Source organism: Podarcis tiliguerta (genome assembly GCF_965153285.1).
Source record: "Podarcis tiliguerta genome assembly, chromosome: 17".
Classification (NCBI taxonomy): domain Eukaryota; kingdom Metazoa; phylum Chordata; class Lepidosauria; order Squamata; family Lacertidae; genus Podarcis; species Podarcis tiliguerta.
Window position 1 is genome coordinate 15,955,168 of NC_139550.1, and position 26,254 is coordinate 15,981,421.

At 43.4% G+C, this 26,254-nt stretch overlaps 1 protein-coding gene across 5 annotated transcripts in view; it reads right to left on the minus strand.

Annotated features, from left to right (window-relative positions):
• The window catches only part of LINGO2 (leucine rich repeat and Ig domain containing 2), a 532,585-nt gene that overhangs the window by 343,191 nt on the left and 163,140 nt on the right, over positions 1-26,254 (minus strand). Inside the window, exon 3 of one of the 5 annotated variants that reach the window (XM_083420017.1) lies at positions 4,786-4,943. The exons of the other annotated variants lie outside the window; for them this stretch is intronic. The gene's annotated coding sequence lies outside the window, so the exon portion shown is untranslated. The remainder of the gene's footprint in view (positions 1-4,785; positions 4,944-26,254) is intronic. 5 annotated transcript variants of the gene reach the window in all.

Genomic DNA, 26,254 nt, shown 5'->3' on the forward strand with positions numbered 1-26,254 from the left:
AGACGTTTCAGGTTACAGACACTTCAGGTTACAGACTCCGCTAACCCAGAAATAGTACCTCGGGTTAAGAACTTTGCTTCAGGATGAAAACAGAAATCGTGTGGTGGTGGCAGCGCGGTGGTAGTGGGAGGCCCCATTAGCTAAAGTGGTACCTCAGGTTAAGAACAGTTTCAGGTTAAGAACGGACCTCCAGAACGAATTAAGCTTTTAACCCGAGGTACCACTGTATATTTCTCCCCTACTTTGGTTATTGCCAGAGCTACTTTACTTTACAGGCAAGATTTTTGGGGTTAAGATTAAAAACAAAAACATATCTCAAACCCTTAAATAACTTGTAGCTGTGGCAGCCAGCAAAGTGAATAAAAAATCTATCTTAAACTTCTGGTACTTCATTTCATATATCCCCCCCCCCAAAAAAAAAGCACAGAAGAAACTATCTGGGCATAAGAAATGGAAGGAGAAGATAGGCTTAAACCAATCTTTGTTTGATACTGATGGTATGAAGTGGAGAACCCGTTCTAAAGTGTTGTGTGACACCTATACCCCATTATATGCAATTTTTGATTTAACTCAGAATTGACTTATAGTGGGTGAACAGTCTATCCAATAAGCGAATGTCATCGGTAGCCTTTCTCAAGCGGGCACCCAGCAAATTGGCAACATTTTCTACTCAAAAGATATTTTCTGGGATTTCAAGATGCTGTGATTGAATTCTAGCACACTTTCAATTTTACTGATAAATGCCTCAAAAATGTCAACTCACTTGAACCTATCCCTGCTAAAAAACACTCGGGAGTGATAGCTTTCTCTCTTCAGTCCTCCCCTCCCCCAAATCACCACTACTAAACACAATTTATAACTCTAGAGAACACAACAAAACCATTTAGGGCATTATTCAAGAAGATAAACAGAAGGTATCCACACAAACCGGATTCATTTTCTTGTGAAGTTATCGCTTTATTTGTGAACTATTCCTTATGAAATTAGGAAATCCACTGAGACCCTGTGAGACTTTTGAGGCAATAGTTGTCTCATGCAGTGTGTGCACAGCTGGCTTTCATTTGCTGTGGGAGGAGGCAGAGGACTTCCGTCAAGAAAATACTTGTATTGTAAACAGGTTGTATTTCCCTGTGACTTGAAGATGACAATATTTTCATACGGAAGAAATGATATGCTCCTTGTTCATGAATCCATTGCTATTAATTATCATAATCATAACACCATAAATCCACCGAACAATCCTAGGAAGCCAAAGTGAGTTCAGCTGCTTAATTTAGTAATTTTAGCACACTTACTATGTCCCACTTTTTTCCTCAAGGAGCTCAAGGTGGCACACATGGTTCGCCTCCTGCTTATTTAATCCCCACAACAACCTTGTGAGGTAGGCTAGGCTGAGAGGCAGCAACTCACCCAAGGTCACCCCGCAAGCTTCATGGCCAAGTGTGGATGTGAACCCTGATCTCACTGGCTATTCCCAAATTAACTGTGTATAGGATTGCAACAATATTGTGTTACAGAGCTTCTCCAGCAAGGAAGCAGGTCCCTGCCTCCAACAAGCTCACAATCTAAACTCTAAGAAACACAACAAAAACAGGAGGAGAAAGGATGGAAAGGGCATAAAGGAGTTAATTAAACAAATGCAGTTAATCTGGTTTGGCTATACATAGGAGTGGCGATTGAGGGGTGAAGCCAATGGATTAATGGAAAGCATGCTTTGAAAGGGATCTGAAGGAAAGGAGGAGGCACCATATCATATTGTTAAACTGCTCAGAGAATTATAGCTCTGGGAAGAAGAAGAAGAAGAAGAAGAAGAAGAAGAAGAAGAAGAAGAAGAAGAAGAAGAAGAAGAAGAGTTGGATTTGATATCCCGCTTTATCACTAGCCGAAGGAGTCTCAAAGCGGCTAACATTCTCCTTTTCCTTCCTCCCCCACAACAAACACTTTGTGAGGTGAGTGGGGCTGAGAGACTTCAGAGAAGTGTGACTAGCCCAAGGCCACCCAGCAGCTGCATGTGGAGGAGCGGAGACGCGAACCTGGTTCACCAGATTACAAGTCTACTGCTCTTAACTACTACACCACACTGGGAGAAGAACAGGAATCTCCTTACAACTCTCAGCACCCTGAACAAACTACAGCTCCCAGAATTCCTTGGGGGAAGCCATCACAGTTTAAAGTGGCATCATAGTGCTTTGAATGTACGGCGTGAGCATGTTCATAATTGTATCTTGCCCATCATTTGTACAGTGTAAGAGGAAAACGTCTATGTCATCCAGGTCCCTACTGATGCAATGACTTCCTACGCCCGCAATTCCTGGACCCCAAACCTGGGAAGTAACTCCATGGTTGTGCTTGCACTGTATGGCACCTGTTTTCTTAGTGTGCTTGTCAGGGACTGGCTGGACAAAGAAGGGTAGTGGCTGAATTCCGAGGAGCGGGAACTAGGAGAACAGGGGTTGGAGGCTGACTTGGAACAAGGGATCAGTGACCCAGGGGAGCCTGTAGCAGCCAGGAAACGAGAGTCTGAGGCAGGAGAAGCTTCAGGATTGGAGAGTGAAGAACAGGGGCAGGAGGGAGGGACAGGTCAGGCTGGTGTAAAGCCAAAGGCTTCCACACCTTCTCCACCTGGCCCCACCTCTCCTGCTCCACTGTCCCCCAAGCAGTGGCAGAGCATATGCCCATGCTGCCCAGGGCAGGCGTGCTCCCGAGGTGCCCAGAGTGGCGCATGCATCCTGCAGCCAGGGGCGGAGTGAGCTGCCCATGGGGACGGAGCGAGCCACCCATGGCAGACATTCAGTGTGCAGCCCACGTGTGACTCCCACACCTCCTCCAAGCTGTCCAAATTAAGCAGGAAGGGTGGGGATGCTGCTGGCAAAGCGGCGCAGCTCCCCCTTACCCCGATGGCTCGGGGTAGGCTTGGGCTTCGTGGGCAGGCGGTGCGCTGAATGTCACCCCCCTCAGTGAAGGCACCCGGGGCAGTCCGCCCCCACTGCCTCCTCTTCCTACACCCCTGCTCCCAAGACCAGGGGAGGGCTGAAAAAGGAGGAGCAGAAACAAGTTACACGCAGGCAGAGTCTTCACTTGTATACCTAAAGGAGTGTCTCCACCCCTATCATCCAGCCTGGACACTGAGGTCCAGCGGCAAGGGCCTTCTGGCAGTTCCCTCACTGTGAGAAGTGAGGTTACAGGGAACCAGGCAGAGGACCTTCTTGGTAGTGGCGCCTGCCCTGTGGAACGCCCTCCCAGCAGATGTCAAGGCAGTAAACAACTATTTTACTTTTAAAAGACAACTGAAGGCGGCCCTGTTTAGGGAAGTTTTTAATGTTTGACGCTGTATTGTTTTTAATATTCGGTTGGAAGCTGCCCAGAGTGGCTGAGGAAACCCAGCTAGATGGGCGGGGTATAAATAATAATAATAAAAATTATTATTATTATTATTCACCTGCTTGTACACAGCTCTGGTGAGGGAGATAATAAGCAGAGGTTGGAGGTGGAGCCTCTCTGTTGTGACAACTGCCTCATTGGGTGCACATCTAGGAGTAGCTGAGATATGTGGGACTGATGGGCATGCCATCTCCTAACTTGTAGGTGTACTTTTGATGATAAAGAGTTAATTCCTCCCTCTGGACATTCCTTGCTTGACAGCTCCATGACAAATACTGGAGCATCATGGGATGGGGCCACATGGATGTCACTCTGCACTGGCAACATATGAGTGACTCCTGGCTTTGGCATGAAATATGTGTTGTTGTTGTTTAGTCGTTCAGTCGTGTCCGACTCTTCGTGACCCAATGGACCAGAGCACGCCAGGCACTTCTGTCTTCCACTGCCACCCGCAGTTTGGTCAGATTCATGTTTGTAGCTTCGAGAACACTGTCTAACCATCTCGTCCTCTGCCGTCCTCTTCTCCTTGTGCCCTCCATCTTTCCCAACATCAGGGTCTTTTCCAGTGAGTCTTCTCTTCTCATGAGGTGGCCAAAGTATTGGAGCCTCAGCTTCACGATCTGTCCTTCCAGTGAGCACTCAGGGCTGATTTCCTTAAGAATGGATGCGTTTGATCTTCTTGCAGTCCATGGGACTCTCAAGAGTCTCCTCCAGCACCATAATTCAAAAGCGTCAATTCTTCGGCGATCAGCCTTCTTTATGGTCCAGCTCTCACTTCCATACATCACTAGAAATATGTGTAACAAAATTAAAACGGAGCTGCTGGTTTTCTGAGAAGGGCAGCCATGCTAGAAAGCTCTCCTGTCACGTATTTCCTTCTTGCACTCCAATGTCAGGCAGAAAACTCACACCTATTGTGAGGTGGCTTCTTTTCAATTTCCAGACCAGCAAGATGGCTGAGTTCCCTGGGCAGCAAAATGGGTAATGCTAAAAATAGCAAACAATACCATTGCCTGCCTCCCACGAAAAGCCGGGCAAAAGTTCCTTAGAATTCTGCATAGCAACTGCAAAACCAGGCACCACAGCAGCTTAACCCTGATTGACCTGGACTAGAAATTTACATGACTAATTCTCACCACCCGGGTGCCTTGTAGAAAGGCATTATATAAATGCAATTAAATAAATAAAGGGGCTTGAGGATCCTTTAACTAACGGCAAACACTGGCTATACAAAGAGGCGATTGCAAGCTGTACTTTCTTTCAAAATACTGGAAATGCTGTCATTAACGTGTGAGGCATCTACACACATGCCGAGAGAGAGAGAGAGAGAGAGAGAAAGAGAGAGAGAGAGAGAAAGATCAGCACCTAAAAGCGGGGGAGATATTTGTAAAGATCTGTACTTACTGGGAGCAGAAAGTTAATAAGCTCCATCAACTGCCAAGGCTCTGTAAGCAACCCCTGAAATATTTGCTGCCAAAGTGTTCTTGCTGTCCAGCACAGAACAATCTTCTCCAAGAGGAAGTGATTTAATAAGATAGGCTCATCGAAAGGGAATTTCAAAACTGGATGGGGAAAAAGAATGAGATCAGCACTGGTTGCAGCAGAATTGCTATTACTAAGGGTAGTTCTGATGTTGTAGCTGATAGGAGTGTGCTTCTGTAAAGGTATCAAATGCATCACATCCTTCTTAATTTCTCTCTGCTTGAGAAAAGCTGAGTAGGTCCCTTTTTTCCTTGCTGAACATTTAACACAAATTAAATTACAGCCATAAAACATGTCACTTTGCCATTTTGAGTTTCCTATAAGATCATAAACTTGAACACAAAATATCCATTCTTTCCCCACTCTTTTTTATAGTTTAGATCAGATTTTGAAACATTTAAGATGTATGATGCTGTATTATTATTATTATTTTTTTTTTTTTTTTTTTTTTATTTTTTTTTAAATATTTTTTATTGCTTTGTTTTCCGGAGTCAAGATACATCGTCAATAATCCAACAAAGACTGTTTTACAATAAAAAAGAAGAAAAGAAAACAAAAAAGAAATAAGAGAAAATTTCATTTTCCAGATCTTTTTTCATTATCCTCTGGACTTCCCCATATCCTCCATCCCTGTATTTTTTACAATAAAAATTAAATAGCAAATTGTTACCTTGTTTCATATGTTCTTATAGTTTCATCTAATTATTCCCTTTAAAAATTTAGACTTTTCTCAATCATAACCCGGTCCCAGTCATATCCAAATTTCAATATTGAGGCATATTTTTCTCAAAACTTAGCAAATTCTCAACATTCAAATAACTTATAATGTTTTTGTAGATAGTCCTTAAACTTTCTCCAATCCTCTTCTATCGCGTCTTCTCCCAGGTCTCGAATTCTGCCAGTCATCTCTGCTAGTTCCATATAGTCCATCAGTTGTGTATGCCACTCTTCCAGTGTGGGTAACTCCTGTGCCTTCCAATATTTGGCTAAAAGGATTCTTGCTGCTGTGGTTGCATATAGAAAAAAAGTTCTATCTTTCTTTAGCACTCTCTGGCCCACAATGCCCAGGAGGAAGGCCTCTGGTTTCTTCTGAAAGGTATATCTGAATACCTTTTTCAACTCATTATAAATCATTTCCCAAAAGGCTTTCACCCTCGGGCATGTCCACCAGAGGTGAAAGAACGTTCCTTCAGCCTCTTTACATTTCCAACATTTATTATCAGACAGATGGTATATCTTTGCAAGTTTGACTGGGGTCATGTACCACCTGTACACCATTTTCATAATATTTTCTTTTAAGGCACTACATGCCGTAAATTTCATGCCGGTGGTCCATAACCTTTCCCAGTCTTCAAACATAATGTTGTATCCAATATCTTGTGCCCATTTTATCATGGCTGATTTAACTAATTCGTCTTGGGTGTTCCATTTAAGCAACAAGTTGTACATTCTTGAAAGCACTTTCGTCTTAGGTTCAAGTAGTTCTGACTCTAGTTTTGATTTTTCCACCTGGAAGCCAATTTTTTTATCTTTTTTAAAGATCTCTAAAATTTGGGCATAATGGAACCAGTCTCGCACACTTCCTTTCAATTTTTCAAAACTCTGCAACCTCCAAGTATCACCCACTCTTTCTATTAATTCACAATATTTTGCCCAGCCACCCCCCATATTAAGTATTTTTATGGCCTTAGCCTCCATCGGTGATAGCCACCTCGGAGTCTTATTTTCGAATAAGTCCTTATATTTAGTCCAGACATTAAACAACGATTTCCTTACAATGTGGTTTTTAAATAGTTTATGAACCTTTACCTTGTCGTACCACAAATATGCATGCCACCCAAAAGCGTTATTAAACCCTTCCAAATCAAGGACATCCGTGTTTTCTAACAAAAACCAATCTTTCATCCAGCAGAAGGATGCGGCTTCATAGTACAGCCTTAAGTCCGGCAGGGCAAATCCCCCTCTTTCCTTTGCATCCGTTAATATTTTAAATTTTATTCGGGGCTTTTTGCCCTGCCAGACAAACTTGGTAATGTCCCTCTGCCACTTTCCAAAACACTCCACTCTGTCCACGATTTGGAGGGCCTGAAACAGAAACAGCATTCTTGGCAATACATTCATCTTAACTGCTGCAATTCTTCCCAACAAGGAAAGTTTCAATCTTGACCAAGTATCTAAATCTTTTTTAATTTCAGACTGAAAGTATTATTATTATTAAAAAGGAATATAGATATCGGTTGGAGAAGCAAGCCATTCCAGTCCATTGAGCAAACTGCAGATTGAAGACCAGAAATCTGCTGCTAATCATCTGGTGTCATTATGTAATTATATAATTGACCATAATTGTAGACCTTTGCAATATGCACTCATTGCTTCAAAATGGTCTCAGAAGAGTAGTTATAGACAGTGTAATCAAAGCATTAAGAACTTTTCCCCTCCCCTGAGCTTTTGTTCTATGAACTTCCAAGATGATTCGGACCGCCTTTTTGTTTTTCTTCTTTTGGCAAACAACATTTAGTTTCTGTTGTCTTGCCCCTATTGCCACTTCCCGAGAAGAGCAACCCTAGTCATCTCTAAAATATTACTAGAGGCTGGTCATAAATTCTATTCATTTTTTCCTCCTTCAATACTGAGGAGTAGAAGCGCACTCAGTTCTATTAAGTGATAGATCTCGTTTTCAGGACCTCAACCTAGATTCCACATTTGTGTTAAGGCAGCAGGTGCTATGCTAAGTTTAACTGCAGCAATGCTCATTTTTAGAACACCTCTTGCCCTCATACTCAGAACGAAGACACGAGACCTAAATATGGATGAAGGGACACAACTTATTGATTAACTAGAGGATCTGCAGTATCCAGACCTAAGCCAACTTGGCTACATGCAGGGAACTGGGGACTAAAGAGATAGATGGGAAAACTCTTGAATCAGGAAATGCCAGCCTGCTCAAAGACCCTGCAACCACTACTGACACAGGCCTCTTGTTGCCCACTCTTTTAGGTATATATTTCATACCTTACAACATTTCTCTGGTGAAAATAAGGGTGTCCTATTCAATAATAATGGTCACATGGTTATGCAATTACTATCTTAGTCTGGCTCACTGGAAGGAGAGATCCTGAAGCTGAAGCTGAGGCTGCAATACTTTGGCCACCTCATGAGAAGAGAAGACTCCCTGGAAAAGACCCTGATGCTGGGAAAGATGGAGGGCACAAGGAGAAGGGGACGACAGAGGACGACATAGTTGGATAGTGTTCTTGAAGCTACCAGCATGAGTTTGACCAAAATGTGGGAGGCAGTGGAAGACAGGAGTGCCTGGCATGCTCTGGTCCATGGGGTCACGAAGAGTCGGACACAACTGAACGACTAAACAACAACATCTTAGTTTGACGGAATGACAAATGAGACAGAAGAACCTCCTGGGATAGAGCTAGGGTGGTCTCTTGTGCCACCAGCTACCACAATATTTCTACTCAATGTGTCATCTGGCCTTGCTGAAAGGAGCTAAGGCTTTCAAAAAGCCCCCATGACAATATCTTGCCCTGCCCTTACTGCAGGCAGCAGGCATCTCCCAGGCATTTCCACAGCTACAGTAGGTGCACCTAGAATTTTGACACCTCAGGAAGTGGACCGCCTCTCCTGGTATGCCCTACGGAGGACCTTAAGGTCCACAAGTGACAACATTTTGGAGGTCCCAAGTTGCAAGGTGGTTAGATTGGTCTCAACTAGGGCCAGGGCCTTTTCAGTACTGGCCCCAACTTGGTGGAACACTCTGTCACAAGAGACTAGGGCCCTGCGGGACCTGACATCTTTTCGCAGGGCCTGCAAGACAAAGCTGTTCCACCTGGCCTTTGGTTTGGACTCAGTCTGACCCTTATGTTTCCCTCCCCTTATGGTTTTGATCTATGGGCTATTATTAAAATGAGACTGCTTTTCAAATTGTATTTTAACCTGTTCCCCCCATTATGTTTCTATTGTAATTTTACTGGTGTTAGCCGCCCTTTAATGTTTACCTTTAATGCCTGGGCATCAATAATGCACATAAGGGCTGAGCATACACCTGGTTAGGCATCTGCTTGCCTCCTGTGCCCGCATTATCAGGTCAAATCGAGGCACTGTACTGGAATAAAGTGCAGCCATTCAACCCAAGGAACCCCCAGATTTGGCGTAGAGCTATGTCCCTGATGTCAGGCACAACCATGACAAACTGTGCTGCAATTTCAACATTTTAGTTAAGCTTGGGATATTTGCCTGACAGTATCAGAAAAGTGGGCTTTTCCTATTGAAATCATACATCAGTTGAAGTGGGCAGAATGCTTATTACATGAATGCATTATCTGTGAATGAGAGCAAACTCACCGAGTGATGAGATTATCAAGCAATCAACTTTGCTTGTTAAGAAACAGAGAACACTGGGCCCAAATAACCTATTTTCCAGCAACTGAATCACTTATTGCATTTTAATGTGAATTTTAAAAGGCCCCTTGTGTTAGAACAGGCGCCTATAAATTATTAGGTTTCTCTGTCTTGTGACTTATCTCCACCAACCACCTCATGCCAAGCTCATCTTTGCACATTCATTAGACCATCTATTTGGTTTTCCTAATTTTAATGAGACGTACAAGTCAAAATTAAGAAAAGTAAGTGTTTCAAAAGAAAGGCATTAGTTACCTGGATAAAACTCTTGGGTTGGGGAAAGACTTGGAGTGGAGCAGAGGAGAACCTTAGAATCATTCTTGTAGCTCATTTCTATGCTATTGCTATGGGTTGTCGACTGCCAAAGTTTGGGCGTGCCTGGATTTAGTAGGTGCTAGAATTTAAGCAATGCTTGGAGGGCTAAACTGGAAGACAAACCTTTAATATCTGGACTCAGCTTCCCATGTCCTGGGCAGGCTGATAACAGCCAAGTTGTTAAGCAAACAAAGGGGGCAGGGAGATGGGCGGTTAACCAAGGAAAAATTCTGTGCCAGCTGGAAAATGGGTGATGCCGCTTCCCTTAGCTCAGAGTTGGGTGGAAGAACAAAGGCCAGTAGTAGAGTTTCAGGATTGTAGTTTACCCTGGTGCACTCTAAGGGATTTCTTTTCCCTAGTGGGTAAGCAGCAATACAACAGAGAAAGAATCTAGGCGGCTACCAAGTGAAAAGTTAGGAGTTATGTGGCAAGCTGCTAGTTAACAGACAGGGATAGCTGTGTGGGATATAATCAACTGGTGCAGTCAAATGCAACATTCCTTATTTTCCTAGAGTGGGCACATGCAGGGGGACATCCAGTCAGTGTAACTTCCTTTTCCACTGGTCTGGAGCTTCCTCCCCCTGCATGTGACCTGGGAGATGGGCATGGCCCTGGCTGACTCTGTAAAAGAGCTGAGTCATGCAGCCATCTTCTCACTCTTGAAGTTGTCTTGTTCCATCTTTTGCTGTCATGCTGCTCTCCTGCAGCCATTTTGTTATCTTAATGTAATTTTGCTGTCTGCTGGCTCTCAGCCAGCAGCACATGAGCTCAGCTCCCGAATAAGATGAATTCATGCTTTGTTTGTGTAACGACTAAGAAAAGCCTGCCTTTCAGGGATGAAATCATGAACTGAAATGTGAGTAAACTTTTTGTTACTTTACTCAGAAAGAGTATTATTCTTTTAGGAGGGATAAAAGGGGACACCAGGAATAAACTTAACTAAGAGTTTCAGATGACTCTGCAAACTAGCTTCCAGCTATATTGAGTGGAATTTGCTCTGCTACATCACTCACTAGCATGAGTGAAGGAAGCATAATACTTATTCAATATATCCTTTCCTACTATCCTTAACATTCCCACAAGCTGATGTCTGCTTGAACCCAGGACTGTGCCTATGGGAGAAGCAAGACCTTCTCGGAGTCCAGTGCTGTGAGCTCCTTCATAGAAGTAGGCTCAGGTTGTATATATGTGTAAATAAACCATATATCCTAAAGACAACACAGTCTCCACTGTGCCTCATTTCCAAAGGAAACACAAACCCTGGGATAAATGCCAGCAACTTCCGGGAATCTCACACCACTCAGAGATTATAACAAAAAAGAGCTCAGCTCAGGCTGTTAAACTGTATGTTCTAGATACAATGCAACTTGGTAATGATCATGACTCAGAAACCCTAGTCTGGACCATCTGTCTTGTAATGCTACACTTTACTTACCCACTTATTGTTCAAACATTGCTAGGAACACAGGCCAGAGAACTGAATATATTCCATTCAAACTCACAGAAGGCTGAATTTCAAAAGAAAAGGCACTCATAAAAGAACAGCAATTTAAATAAACAAGAATCTCAGATCTCTGAATTGTTAAATTCAGATGAGGACAAATTGGTAAGCGACTCTTTAAAAAAAATCCAAGTCATTTTTGTTATATTATTTACAAATATATGCATCATGTATATTAATTTGTAATGAAACTCCACATAAGGATATTTGAAGCTAATTGTCAAGACAAGAGACTAGCGTACTAACGTACCAATTCAAATTTCTCAGCCACAGTCCATTAAATGTCACTTCATAATTGCAAAAACAAACAAACAAAGTGCACACAAAGGAGATTAAAAGTTTGAAAGATTAGAGGCTTAGTCACAACACAGCACTTTATTTCCCCAGTTGGCTGTAAAATTAGCTTTATTTTTGATGGTTTTCCGTAACTTGGATTAGCTAAAATCTCTAAGACTATAAACTAGAGCTTCACAAAATATCCTCCCATTAAAATATTGGGGATTTTGGATGATGGTAGAAAAAGAAATATTTTTTTTTGGGGGGGGGGGGTTCTTTGATGGAGTTGTTCCACAACAGATCACTACATTCTTTACAACTTCTATGCTACTGATTCTCAACTTTGGGTTGTTGACATATATACATTTTTTAAAAAATCAAATTGAATTATCTCCAAAACCCAAACATTTTAGGGGACTAAAGTAGCTTCTGGGGCCCCTCCAAGATTAGGGGCCCTGAAGCTTAAGCTTCATTATATTTATATAATATAATAATTTATTATTTATACCCCACCCATCTGGCTGAGTTTCCCCAGCCACTCTGGGCGGCTCCCAATCAAGTGTTAAAAACAGTACGGCGTTAAATATTAAAAACTTCCCTGAACAGGGCTGCCTTCAGATGTCTTTTAAAGATAGGATAGCTGCTTATTTTCTTCACATCTGGAGGGTGTTCCACAGGGTGGGGGCCACTACCGAGAAGGCCCTCTGCCTGGTTCCCTGTAACTTGGCTTCTTGCAGTGAGGGAACAGCCAGAAGGCCCTCGGCACTGGATCTCAGTGTCCGGGCTGAACGATGGGGGTGGAGGCGCTCCTTCAGGTATACAGGACCGAGGCCGTTTAGGGCTTTAAAGTTCAGCACCAACACTTTGAATTGTGCTCGGAAACGTACTGGGAGCCAAAGCAGATCTCTCAGGACCAGTGTTATGTGGTCCCGGTGGCCACTCCCAGTCACCAGTCTAGCTGCCACATTCTGGATTAATTGCAGTTTCCGGGTCACCTTCAAAGGTAGCCCCACGTAGAGCGCGTTGCAGTAGTCCAAGTGGGAGATAACTAGAGCATGCACCACTCTGGCGAGACAGTCCGCAGGCAGGCAGGGTCTTAGCCTGCGTACCAGGTGGAGCTGATAGACAGCTGCCCTGGACACAGAATTAACCTGTGCCTCCATGGACAGCTGTGAGTCCAAAATGACTCCCAGGCTGCACACCTGGTCCTTCAGTGGACCTCATTCAGGACCAGGGAATCCCCCACACCTGCCTGCCCCCTGTCCCCCAAAAACAGTACTTCTGTCTTGTCAGAAATATTTACAGTAAATCCACTCCTGCAGACAGCATCTCTGACAGGAAATTAGAATGGACCAATTTTGAGGGGCAGCAACAGATGATTGTGCACATAAATAGGTGAACCTTTTACCAAGTAGAGTGGGACGACTACCTGATGTTGCGAAAAGTTTTCTGACAGTACACAAAGCAGGTTCCGTTCAGCACTAATTGTAATTGCCCAAAATGCTCACTAGAGGAATATCACATTGCTATTTTAAAACTGGAACAGAAGGCACCAAAAGAGAGATTCCACATATAGCACACCAAATCTCTATTTATAAATTTTGTACCGCTGTCACTAGACTAAGGAAGTCACAGTTGATTAACCACCTGAGTTTTTATATTATTTAATTGAATCTGCATATATTAAAGCTGAGGGTTTTTTTGTGCCTGAATGATAATTAATTATAATAAGGAATTTAGGATTAATGACCACCATCCCCTGCCTGTTTGATAAAGGAGAACACAATATTATATTCTGGTGATTCTCTCTCTCTCGTTCAGAGCTGGGACTATTAACTTGAAACATCTGCCACAGCTTAGTAATAATATTTTCTAGGAACCTGCTGAAAAATTCTTAAAGGGAGAAAGGGGCCAATGGTATAGAAATATGAAGGATACAGGAACAATAGACAAGGGCTTAAAAGAAAGATAAAGGGTATTTGGATAGATTTTTTTTGTCCCTTCAGAACTTACCTGCTGTTCCTACATTCTTCATCTTTCTATTTCCTTGGTCCCTTTCCTTCTCTTCTCCCATTTTTCTCTTCTTGCAAACCCCTTCCTGGATTTCTCACCCGCTATCAAAGCTGTTCTATAACCCAGGAACCAACAAAATCCATACTCGGCTTCATCTTAGGAACAGAGGAAGCTGCCTTATAAGGAGTCAGATCATTGGTCAGTCAAGATCAGTACACTGACTGGTAGAGTTTCCAGGCATGGCTCATTTCTAGCCTCACCTGGGTATAGGTAAAGGTAAAGAACCCCTGGCCAGTTAAGTCCAGTCCAAGGCGACTATGGGGTTGCGGCACTCATCTTGCTTTCAGGCCAAGGGAGCTGGCATTTGTCCACAGAGCTTTCGGGGTCATGTGGCCAGCATGACTAAGCCACTTCTGGTGCAACGGGACACTGTGACAGAAACCAGAGTGCACAGAAATGCCATTTACCTTCCCGCCACACCGGTACCTATTTATCTACTTGCACTGGTGTGCTTTTGAGCTGCTAGGTTGGCAGGAGCTGGGACAGAACAATGGGAGCTCACCTCACTTTCAGCCCAAGGGAGTATGGCCTTGTGGCCAGTATGACTAAACCGCTTCTCGCGCAACGGAACACCGTGACGGAAACCAGAGCGCACGTAAATGCTGTTTACCTTCCCGTTGCACTGGCATGCTTTTGAACTGCTAGGTTGGCAGGAGCTGGGACAGAGCAATGGGAGCTCACCCCAGTGTGGGGATTCGAACTGCCAACCTTCTGATTGGCAAGCCCAAGAGGCTCAGTGGTTTAGACCACAGGACCACCTGCATCCCAGACAGACAGACAGAAGAGAGGGAGGGAGGGAGGGGGAGAGAGAGAGAGAGAGATGGACCACCTTATCTTTTCACAAATAGATCCAATCTAAGATTATGAAGGTTTGACATTTCTGCACCGTAATGGAATACCATTTCATTTGGTCATCCATCCTACAGTGCACAGGGCCATTAAAATGATTTAAACCAATACTTCACAAACCTTGGTAATGTGACCAGACAGTAGCACAGACAGAGAAAGCAGCTCAGAGGCAATGTTGGATGGCCGTACATATTCCTCTCTTGTGCATCTCAGCAAAACAGAAGGGAGTTGAGCTTAAGTGTGAGCACCATTAGCATGACTGTGACCTCCTTGCCCTTGTAGTTGAAGGTGCGAAACTGCAAAGGGTCAGCTCTACAGGAGCCCAAAACAAGGGAATCAGAGAGCTCTCATCCATTACTTTCTAAAACAGACCAGCAGATTCTGTTTCACTCCTCTGCTCTTCCCACACTGGTCCACTTAAGTTGTCAGAGCATAGTTTGACAATGGCAAAAATCTGGCTTCGGACGGAGAGCATCAATTTGGACTACCATATTCAGCGTATATTGTTATTTTTCAGCCCAGGTGTTATTTTTTCCTGTTTTTTTTTTGTGGGGTGGGGTGGAGTGGCGGGAGTTACTTTTGTGGACTGAGGGGTGGGGGGAAATTTCCAGCAGCTCCAGGGGAATCAACTTCATTTCTAAAGAGATTCCCAGTGGGAACCACACTCGTCATGATTGAGAGTTATTGTAGAGGAGCGCACTGTAGAAGAGGGAAGGTGGCTGTTTTTCTGCCTCGCCTTCTTATTTCTTATCCAGGAGATAACCCCTTTCCCCGCAAAACAGTGTGTTCCTCTCTATCCCAAAACAGTTCTAAAAAATGTCTGTCTATAGCCAGGCTTATGTTAACGTATAAAGTTTGTACATGCTGAGAAAAGGGACAATAAAGGGTTAATATTGGTGTGCTGTTTAATTTGGGTGTGTTTTGTCCTGTGCCTGCAGCTACTTAAGCATGTGAGAATGACTCAGCCCAATCTACAGTATAAATCCTGTTGTGTTTATGCTTGGCCCCTGCCCTTGGCCAGGGCATAATCTGAATTCTGTAAAGAGATTGTGGACTCAGCTGCATTAGTAAAGAAAACTGTTTTATATGCATTATAACACTGTGACACCAGATGGTGCTGTGGAGTTCCATCTTTCACCAATGTGATTTCCCACTAAAATGGTAACTTGGTTCTCAAACTTAATTTGTTCCAGAAGTCCCTTCCAAAACCAAAGCGTTCCAAAACCAAGGCAAGATTTCTCATAGAAAGTAATGCAAAACAGTTGAATCCGTTCCAGACTTTTAAAAACAACCCCTAAAACAGCAATTTAACATGAATTTTACTATCTAACGAGACCATTGATCCATCAAATGAAAGCAAGAATCAATGTACTGTACCGTAAAATAAATAAGACAGTATTGTAGATGACAAAAATTATCATCCACACAGTCACAAAAACAAATTAACCGAAAAGCCTCAAAAACAAAAACGCAAAATAAATAGCAAAACAAAAGCGCCAAACTTAATCTGTTCCAGAAGTCCGTTAGACTTCTGAAATGTTCGAAATCCAAGGCGCAGCTTCTGATTGGTGCAGGCGCCCCGGAAACAATAGCTGACAGCTGCACCGAATGTTCAGCTTCTGAAAACCATTCAAAAACCAGAATGCTTCTGGGTTTTCGGCATTTGAGAACCAAGGCGTTTGAGAACCAAGGCATTTGACAACGCGTTTTCCTGAATTGCTTTTTTGATGTGTCTAGATCCAGCCTGTATCTATAACCGCATGTCACTGAAACTGTATTATACTGTCCGTCAAGTGACTGACTCTTCCTAGAACAGCTGGGTGTTTCTCCATTCTTTTGGCACACTCTGCTGGCACAAGGATGGGCACTCTGCACATGCCCCAACAGTTTAATCAGGTGAAGGCCAGAAGGCCAAAATGAGGACAAGTGAGAAACAAAGATATCCATCCCCAGGACATCCAGAGAACAGCTTTACAAAGAAATTTGGACCGTGGTCATGACTGTTTTACACACCTTACAAGAAGTCTCCCCCCCCCCAGCATTTTTCATAAAGCACCATGCTTGTCATGCTACTTGATTAACTGATTAGCGCATTAAGTAACAGGTTCTTGTTGTGTTTTTGAATGTGGGCCCTTAAATCATGAGCTGTGTCTCATGAATTGATTGCCTGTGATGATTGCACAATTTTTAAACAGCACTTGTTCATCTCTTGACACAAAGCAAGTCAGCCTTCCCCAACCTGAAAGGCACCGGGTTGCAGGTAAGTTGCAGTATGCTCTTTATCTGTGTTTTATAGGTTAAAGAAACTTTTATCTTCATTTAACCTCCAAAAAAATTGAAGTTTGATTAGCCAATTAACGGCCTGTTATTTATTCCTTGAATCATTAAGCTGATGAAATATTGCGGTAAATCAAAAATTTTCATCAGTTTAATGATTCAGCAAATAAATTCCAGACAGTTAATTGGCTAATCAAATTTCAATTACTTGGTAGCTATATAAAAAACACACCATAGACTTTTAATTTTTTTTTAATAAAAAAAGGCAGAAACCCTGTCTGTTCTTTAATCATCTCTCTTATCCTCAAAGCTACTGTTCTGCATGTCACTTGCAACGTTATGTGTTATCAAAAACCATTTACAAGGATAGCTGGTAATTGATTCCAAACTTTATGAGGGCACATTTTTCTCCAATGTAATTGTCATCCCACTGTTTATGACAAAATTCATCTTGTTGCTGTTTCTGTTTATTTTTTAATTTGCGCAGAGCAGCTTCTTTCAATATCTCACAATTGTCACTTTTCAGAAGCTGGATGTCGGTTCCTTTGTACCAATCGCTTTTTATTTCCCCACTCTGGAACCAATGGCCTTAATTATTCATGCTCCGTTTTGAGTGCTCTAAACCACATCTCGGTGTGGCACTTCGGGGAAACGAGTTTATAATTCTGGTACTCTGTGGCTGCTGTTTGTTCTGAAACTGAAGGGGGTGGGGAAAATTAAATTTTAAAAAGGGGACAAAATAACAGTACGTTTATGGTCGTGCGTAAGATATAAGCATGGCCCATGCATGTTAGAGTCCATCCTAACTAGGCACAGCATATATAAAAATTACTTAGGATATGATGCAGCTCAGGGCTCATTTGGGCACAAACAAAATGCTTGCATTAGTCCTCCTTCAAAACCATTCACATCGATGAACATCGCTACATATCTCCACCTACAGTTCTGTCCTCAATGCTATATAACAGGAGTGCCAGCTTGGCTCCACAACCGTGGGTGCCCTGGGCTGTGGGTGCCCTGGCATCAAAATTTGTGGGTGCCTAGCCCCTTCGTGGGGAATTTTGTGGGTGCCCGGGCACCCAGGGCCCCAGGGCATTGGCGCCTATGCTATATAACATCTATATGAAGCCATTGGGAGCAAACATCAGGAGGTTTAGATCACAGGGTTATCACACATTAGCACATGTTTGAAATGTTTTGCCCCAGTGAGTATCACTTTAGACTTGTTTACACTGAATTGCATTTGCTGTTTTACTGCCCTTTCACTCAGTTTGGAAAGATCCTTTCGGAGCTCCTCACAAACTTTGTTTTAACCACCCTAAACAATTCGGTATAATAAGCAAAATGGGTGAGCTCTTTCCCTGCCTATCAACAAATCCATATAGTTATGAACAAGTGCAAGAATATTGGTTTCAATATTGGTGGTGGGGAAGATTCTCTTTTTCTTCATCCCTCCATTGAGAGAACTGTCCATTGATCCCAGCTCTCTGCTTCTTGTTCCTTAACCAGTTACTGACCCATAAGAGGACATTACTCTTCATGTCCAAGCTCTTTCAACCCCTAGACTCCAACCCCACCCCTGGCTCCAGCTCCTGCATCTGAATCCAGAGAACCCAAAGTGGGGGAAAGAACACATCCAGCTCTGGATTCCAGTAGTGCCAAATCAAACCTGGCCCTGACACACAGATTCACCCTTTAAGAGCAGTTCTGTGTCTTCAGCTTTCAGAATTGTCTTAAGTCTTCACACTATGTTTCTAGGTTCTAGGTTCTAGGATATGGTCTGATAGTGCATGGTGCTGAAGGTCAGCAGGTCTGGATCTGTTAGTGTCTGGATGACAGAATGCCTTGAACACCTTGAGTTTCATGATGGAATAGAATAATAGAATTGCAGCATTGGAAAGGACCACAGGATTATCTAGGCCAACCCCCTGCAAGGCAGGAATCTTTCACCCAATGTGGTCCCTGAGATTAAGGGGTTTCATGCTCTACCAGTTGAGCTATCTGTATGAAGAATAGCTAGACATTTTTAAACATGTAATAAATTGACTTGGGGATGACTTCACTTGATCAAAAGGAACCCACAGTGGCCATATTCCTTCCTAAATCAAATACAATGGAACCTCGGTTTTCAAATGCAATCCATTTCGGAAGACCGTTTGAATTCTGAAACATTCAAAAACTAATGCAGGCATTTCTGGAAGCATTTACATCCAGAAAACTCAACATGGAAGCTGTGTGGCACGTTTGGCTTCCGAAAAGCGTTCGAAAACGGAAGCAGTTACTTCCGGGTTTTCGGTGTTTGAAAGCCGAAACATTCGACTTCCAAAAACCGAGGTACCACTGTGGCTGCTAGAGATGACTGTGATGTACACTTAAGCAGCAAGGAAGTGAACCATCTCCAGATATACATCTGTCAGATCCTCCTTGATGAGCCACGTGTTTGATGTTGAAGTTCAGTTGGGATTCCTTGATGCAGAGGTTAACCTGATCTAAAGGTACAGGTAAAGGGACCCCTGACCATTAGGTCCAGTCGTGACCGACTCTGGGGTTGCGGCGCTCATCTCGCTTTATCGGCTGAGGGAGCCGGCGTACAGCTTCCAGGTCATGTGGCCAACACGGCGAACCAGAGCAGCACACGGAAACGCTGTTTACCTTCCCGCTGGAGTGGTACCTATTTATCTACTTGCACTTTGATGTGCTTCCGAACTGTTAGGTTGGCAGGAGCAGGGACAGAGCAATGGGAGCTCACCCCGTCGCGGGGATTCGAACCGCCAACCTTCTGATCGGCAGGTCCTAGGCACTGAAGTTTTACCCACAGCGCCACCCGCGTCCCATACATGCTTCTTATCCCCATACAAATCTTCTGTGATTCCATTCATCTTAAAATACCCCCATGCAACATGCCTATTTCCTACTACCGAAACCTAGAAATGTTCTAAAACCAGAGTGTGTTGTCAATTACCATGGAGAGGCTTGCTTACAGTAGCCATTACATTGTCTAGGACATATTTTATATTTGTTTCTCCCAGCAGGGTCGAACCCATTAGCAGCCAAGAATTTTCGTACAAAAATATGGCCCTTAAACTCTCTGAAGTGAAATGTAAAACGTATTTGGCTAGTCAAAAAGCCCTGTAAACAAATGTGTTGGAAATTCATTATCTTAAAAATAAAGAAGAGGTTAAAGGCAGCTTTGCCAGCAATTACATGTCCATCAAGTATTAAAAATAACACCCAGAGATTCTAAAGGCAGTTCACAGGAACTTGCCTGAGCCAACATATTGCCCTGGAGTCAGCAGATTTGAGTCTTTTACATAGTATACCCAAATGCAGCATGGAAAGGCAACAGCAGCAGCTCGTTTTCAAGCCCTCAGTTGTCGCTCCTGCGAAGTGTAATTCAGGCTACACTGCGTGACCAGGCAGAAACAGTCCCAGCCCCCAGGAATCATAAGGAATAAAGACTCTGACAACATTACATGGAATTAAAATTAGGCCACAACTTTATTAAACTTTCAAATGTAGGAAGACCTTGGCTTAGGCATTGGGCATGTATCCCCCCCAGCCCCCCAGCCAGGGGGAACTGGAGCTCATCAGGGTAAATGGGATATGGGGATGCTCTGCGAAATGTAAGTGTAGCAGGCAGCCAAGCCCATACCCCCCCCCCCAGGGTAGTTCACTAACGACCTTTCAGTGTATGGCCAGTGACACCCAAAATATAACCGCTTTAAGAAGGGGACCCTGGAACTGCCAACACGGGGGGGGGGGGTGAGTCACCACTTCATAGCCCCCCCCCCATAAAAGACTAAAGGATTCTATCCAAGCATTAGCCTCCAAAAGTTAACACTGAGAGGCAAGCCAGCCCCTGTTTGCCAGTAAGATCCCTGGGAACTGTAGCACCATGTGCGATCCCGCAAAGGGCACCCACAATGTAAAGTGTGAGTGTTCATTGTCAAAGGCACACAAACACTTCACTAGTAGCTTAATAAATAGCAAAGCCTGAACATGCGATCCAGCATCAAACTTCTTATTTGAAAAGAACCCCCCCCCCCCGCCCCCGATCTTGTTCTTCTTTCCATTCAGTATGACTGGAAGTGATAAAATATCATGAAGGATGACTATATGGAAGGCAAAACGTCCTGTCACTTCAGCTATTTCCATCTCAGCAGCAAGTAGCACAGAAGAAAATGAATACCAACAGGGCTGCCCTCCTCTTTATTCTTTAATGGTTGGAAACTTTGCAACCATTTGCCTAAGGGCCAGTTCACACTACACACACACACACACCAAACACCCTCAACTGTCTAGTTTCTCTAGGGCTTAAAGTATATTGCATGCACCAATCGAAGCACATTCCAGTTCAGAAGCAAAAGTTCCCCAGATATATGGACAAAGTCAATGAATAATACAACAGTTCTTCCTGGTGGTTTGAATTCTGACCAGTTTAGTGATGCAACTTCTACTGTGAAAGAATCACAGTACATTTTCAAACACAAAATTTCGAGTACATGGTAGTGACAATAAATACTCCAAACTCATCCAAGGTAAGAACTGACACAAACTTCACTTACAACCAACATCTGTTGAAGATTCCTCCAGATATCCCTTCTGGCTGAACATCCATGCAAAGCCAATTCGGGTCTCCTGCTCAGTTGTTAAAAAGAAGGGGAAATAATAAAAGCGACCACTTTTCGCTTACAAGTTAGGTGGAAATATTCCCTGAGAGTTTTGTGGCAACCATTTAATTTATCTTTAATGGCCTGCAAAAAACCTGATACCACTAGCATTAGAGAAATGGGTAGACTACTGGCCTGACCCGAGAGCTTTCTTTAGACTGCTGACCACTGGTTCTGCTAGCTAGGGATGATGGGAAACTTGGAAACCCAAGGGACTTGGAGACCCAAGTTTGGGAAACCCTACTTTAGAGCATCATAGCCTGGATAGCTCAGTTGGTTAGAGTGTGGCACTGATAACACCAAGATTGCAGGTGCTATCCTCGTATGGGACATCTGCATATTCCTGCATTGCAGGAGATTGGACTAGATGTTCCTCAGGTCCCATCCAACTCTACAATTCCAACTCTACAATTCTAAGAAGGAATCATTGTGCCTGAGAGTCTTCTCTAGAGATGTCCTATAGACTCTTGCTATGAATGACTTTTGCCTTAGTTCTCTACAAATAGAGGTTTGGGTTTTTTAAGACATGTAAATTGCTTTGCAATTTATGTTCTTTACATATTAATTGACTTATAATTGCCACTATCCAGACACGTGCCTCATTGATTGATTGATTTTTTTGTTTCTTTAGTGTTGCTTGTTGACCTTGTTAAAATATGTTTTGTTCATTGTTTATTCCCAGTTAAATAGGTTTAGGATTGAGCCTTAATCCACTTCCTCTTGTGAATTAAAACAAACAAACAATGGAATGCACTGTTCATCACTGTCCTTTTCGCACAGAAATAAGTCATCTGTTTTGTTACCTGTGGACTTTTGTCTGAGCTGCTGTGTCAATCCATTTGCATAAACTACTTAGCGGTTTTATTACAATCAAGAAGTATCTTGATTGTAAAATAAATGAACAACCTGGATTTTAATTCTCATTTTTGACCATCCATCCAATAATTCTTTGTTTTTTAAAAATCTTAAGTGTCCTTGTCCCAGTTCCAGGCAAACCCCAACTGCTCTCCTTTTGTGTTTGTGCGTGTGACTCCCTGCACTGTCCTCCGGTTATAAAGCACATATACACTTAATCATCTCTGTGTTGTGAATTGAAACAAAAACATAACACGTTATTCATTTACTGCTCCTTTTTCACATGGCAGGAATATATTGAGACAAAAATGGATTTCAAGCTGTCATACATAAATCATCTCCACTTCAAACATTTAAAACATAAATTGCCTTAAGCATCATGTTCCAGCAGATGCACAAAAAATGATCTGGCCAATAATCAAACTGAAAACTATAAGAAGCACTATTTAGGCAGGACAGATGGACAGTGCCCCAAAATGGTAGAATGGAGACTAATAGGTATTACAGCAGTTTAAAAAACCTTGCCTTTACAAATATTGGGGACGGGGACGGAATCACAGAATTGGAGAGTTGGAAGGGATCATTTAGTCCAACCCTCTACAATGCAGGAATCTCTGCACAATGTAGAACTTGAACCCCTGAGCTTGAGATCGAGTGTCTCATGCTCTACCAACTGAGCTGTCCCAGGTACTAAAATCAAAACATATACCAAAAATGCAATATTAGCAGGTAGAAGCCTCTGCTAAGACAATTGGCTAGGATGTGACACATTTCCAAGTATTTAATTATGGGGTATCAGAGTTTTTAGGGGGCTAACCAGGCTGGGATAGCTGGGATAGCAGGCTTGTTGGTTTTTGAATGTCTGATGTAGATTTTTTTCAATTTCTTTGTTCTGTATGGGACAATGACAATAAAGATTATCGTATCATATTAAGGAAAGGAGCAAATGCAAGGAGGCTCATTAAAGACATCCCCCCCCCCCCATGAAGAAGTTGCTTGAGCTGTTGTGCAGCCCCTTCCTTCGGTCTCTAGCCTTCTGAGTCAGAAGGACTCCACCCCTGTAATCTCCTGCTACGGTGAGCCACAAGAGCCTCTCTCTGTGCCTTTTTAGCCCATTGCTCAGCAACATGTAACATCCGTTGCATTCTAGGGATCAGTGGGGCCGGAGAGCCTTCAGCAGAGAGGCTGCCCTGTTGTTGCTGCAGAAGAAATGCAAGGTCTGGCTCCCCTCTGTCTTCTCTGTCAGAGACTGCATCTAAACTGGAAATCTCATCATCCTGCCCTGTGCTGAGCTACCTGTCTGCTTTTGCCTCTCTACGATCTCTCATGCTATTTCTAGCATCTCCCAGCTTGTCCCCTCCCCTCAGGTGTGGCTGGTATCCCACCACCACGATCCCAGATCCAAGTCCGCGGGGTGGGGGCTCCTGGGAAGGAAACACCAATCACTCCTCCTCACGCATCTAGTCCCTGACAAAGCCATTTCCGCCTTTAGGAGAAGGTGGGGTTGTGGGCTTCACAGCTCCTCCACGTGCACAGGGGGTGGGAGGCCAGCCCTATGCGATTGGGGGGTTCCTGGCTGCATCACTCCCATAGCCGGCCAATCGGGTTGGTCCAGGGGTGTGGCCTGCCCCATAAAGGTGGAACGCAGCCAGGATCTCCCTCTTTTCTGCCTTCCAGCTGCTCCGGTTTTCCCACCCTCCCGTCCTTTAGGGTCTTCTTTCTTTGACCTTGCTATGGACTTCGGTTGGTCACCATTGAGGGGCCTGGTAGGAATTTTTCCACTTGGCAAATTGGCTCTAGCCACTTGGTTTTCACCTACCTCCTAGCAAAATCATCACAACTTTCTAGGTATTGGCGGTTAGGCATTGGAATAGTTCTATAGATGGAAAAAGGGGAGGTAGCGCCATCACCTGCCCCGCATATTGAAGGGTAGTCCACTAAAGGATTCCGGGGGGCATGGCCCTGTCCGAAGCCTAGGGAGGTTAGAGCCTAAGGCACGCCCCCTATTGGTGACCCCGGGAGAGCTCCTAGTCGATGTGCATCGGCAGGACTCCCCCTAACGGTAGTTAACCCTTCCCGGACTTCCATCAGACGGGCTGGAGTCAGATATAGTCGGTTAGATCCAATGCCTAAACCATTACCGCTCATCACCTGTAATCAATAAAACTGTGGCCTTATTTAGCCCATTAACCTTAAATAGTTGTGTCATGTGTCATTATTTCCACCTGGGGGAGGGTAGGGAACTCGCCACACAACTAAGAAAGGCTGCACTGAAAGAACCCTAGTTGACTGTCTCCTGTAAATTTCTTACTCACTCACTGATCTGGAAACAACAGCAAGTGACAGAGGCTAGAAGAGGGTGTATTTGCTCCATGGTCAGTTCATGTCTCTGTGATGTTTATCCCCCCAGGTCTTGCAGCAATGTAAATGCCCAACAAGACTGGCTGCAGATGCACGACAGAAATATACTGTACTCTGAACCACTGCACCATAGTCACTGGCTGCATAATGGATTCTTGTAATTCTCCTTCCTGTTGCTCCTGACACTGATAGTGAGAAAATGCTCTCTTATGACACAGCCAATTGATTTAGGCAATTTACCTTCCTTATGTGTCCACCACACACTTCTGAAATCTATCTTGCACGCGCAATTGGTCCGAAAAAGAAAAGAACAGATACACCAGCCAGGCTCCGAAAATCACTACGGAAAACTGAAATGCAAAATTCACTGGGAGGGGAATGAAAAGGAAATATTTCAAACGTGTCCTTTCTCAAACTAGAAATATATATATATTTAGACTCCCCTCCAGAAGGGCAGGTGAGTTCCATTTTATTTCCTTCTGGCCTTCTTCACCCACCCAGCTGCTGGGGACATAATGTTTGACAAGGTTAAGGACACTCAACTTTCCAGCTTAGAATGGAGGTGATGCTGTGATTTTATATGAGTTTCCCCTCAAAGAAAACGGAACTTGTGAGAGGTTCAACTCCTGATTAAATATATTCCATAGCTGGGCTCGCAAAGTTCAGAGTGTGAGAGAGAAATGGAGTATTCAACCTGAAATAATGGATCTGGCCTTTTGGACTGGCTGTGTGTGGGGAAATCAATCATCTACCTCTCTCCAGACCATGAGCACATGTTAGGAAACTGGCTTTGGAGCAATCCTAAGATGCATTATGATGTGGGTGTCCCATCATGGACTGGACATGCAATTTTGTGAGGAAAAATGGGGGTGGGGGAGATCACTTCAGCCCTTCAGATGCATAGGTTGCATAGGGGACAATGCAAAAAGAAAACTAAATGACTGAAGGATATAAAAAACTCAGAGACATTAATTTGTGAAAGTTTTATTTCACTCAAAATTAAAATGGCAATTAAAAATACAATTTAATGTCTATTGCTTTCTAAAAAAAGATAAAAAATTATCAGCAGCAGGGTTGTTTTTATTGAGAGGTAGTGTAATAATATTACAGAATTATAATTTGATATAAACATTGAAACAAATTAATCTATTAAGTGGATGACAACATCATGACAAACTGAAAGGATTTGGTTACCTGTGCGACCTGGCACCTCTGCCAGCTTTCTTATAGATCAGTAGGTCCATTTTTTTGGAACTTTGGGTTATTCATTTACAAGTGGTACTTTCAAAATAGCAGCAGGAAGATAATGTAACAAATTACAAAAAAGGCTATATAAAAAGGCCCCATACGACCTTGGATCTTGCTGTAAAGTAAAGGAGAGGTGAACAAGGTGAAAAAAACACATTCTTTTAAACTACAGTCGTACCTTGGAAGTCAAACGCCTTGCGACTCAAACATTTTGGCTCCCGAATGCCACAAACCCAGAAGTGAGTGTTCCGGTTTGCAAACGTTCTATGGAACCTGAAAGTCCGATGCGGGTTCCACGAGTTCCGATTGGCTGCAGGAGCTTCCTGCAGCCAATCAGAACCCGTGCCTTGGTTTCTGAACATTTTGGAAGTTGAACGGACTTCTGGAACAGATTCCATTCGACTTCCGAGGTATGATTGTATCTAAGTGAGTCGCTCAAGAGCTGCCCATGCATGTGAGGTAGTCCTCTTTCTTTACTCAATTCTATTTATGTTCTGAGTAAACAGAAACAAAGGCATGAGAATTTTACCCATTTCCTAATGGGACTTTTAGC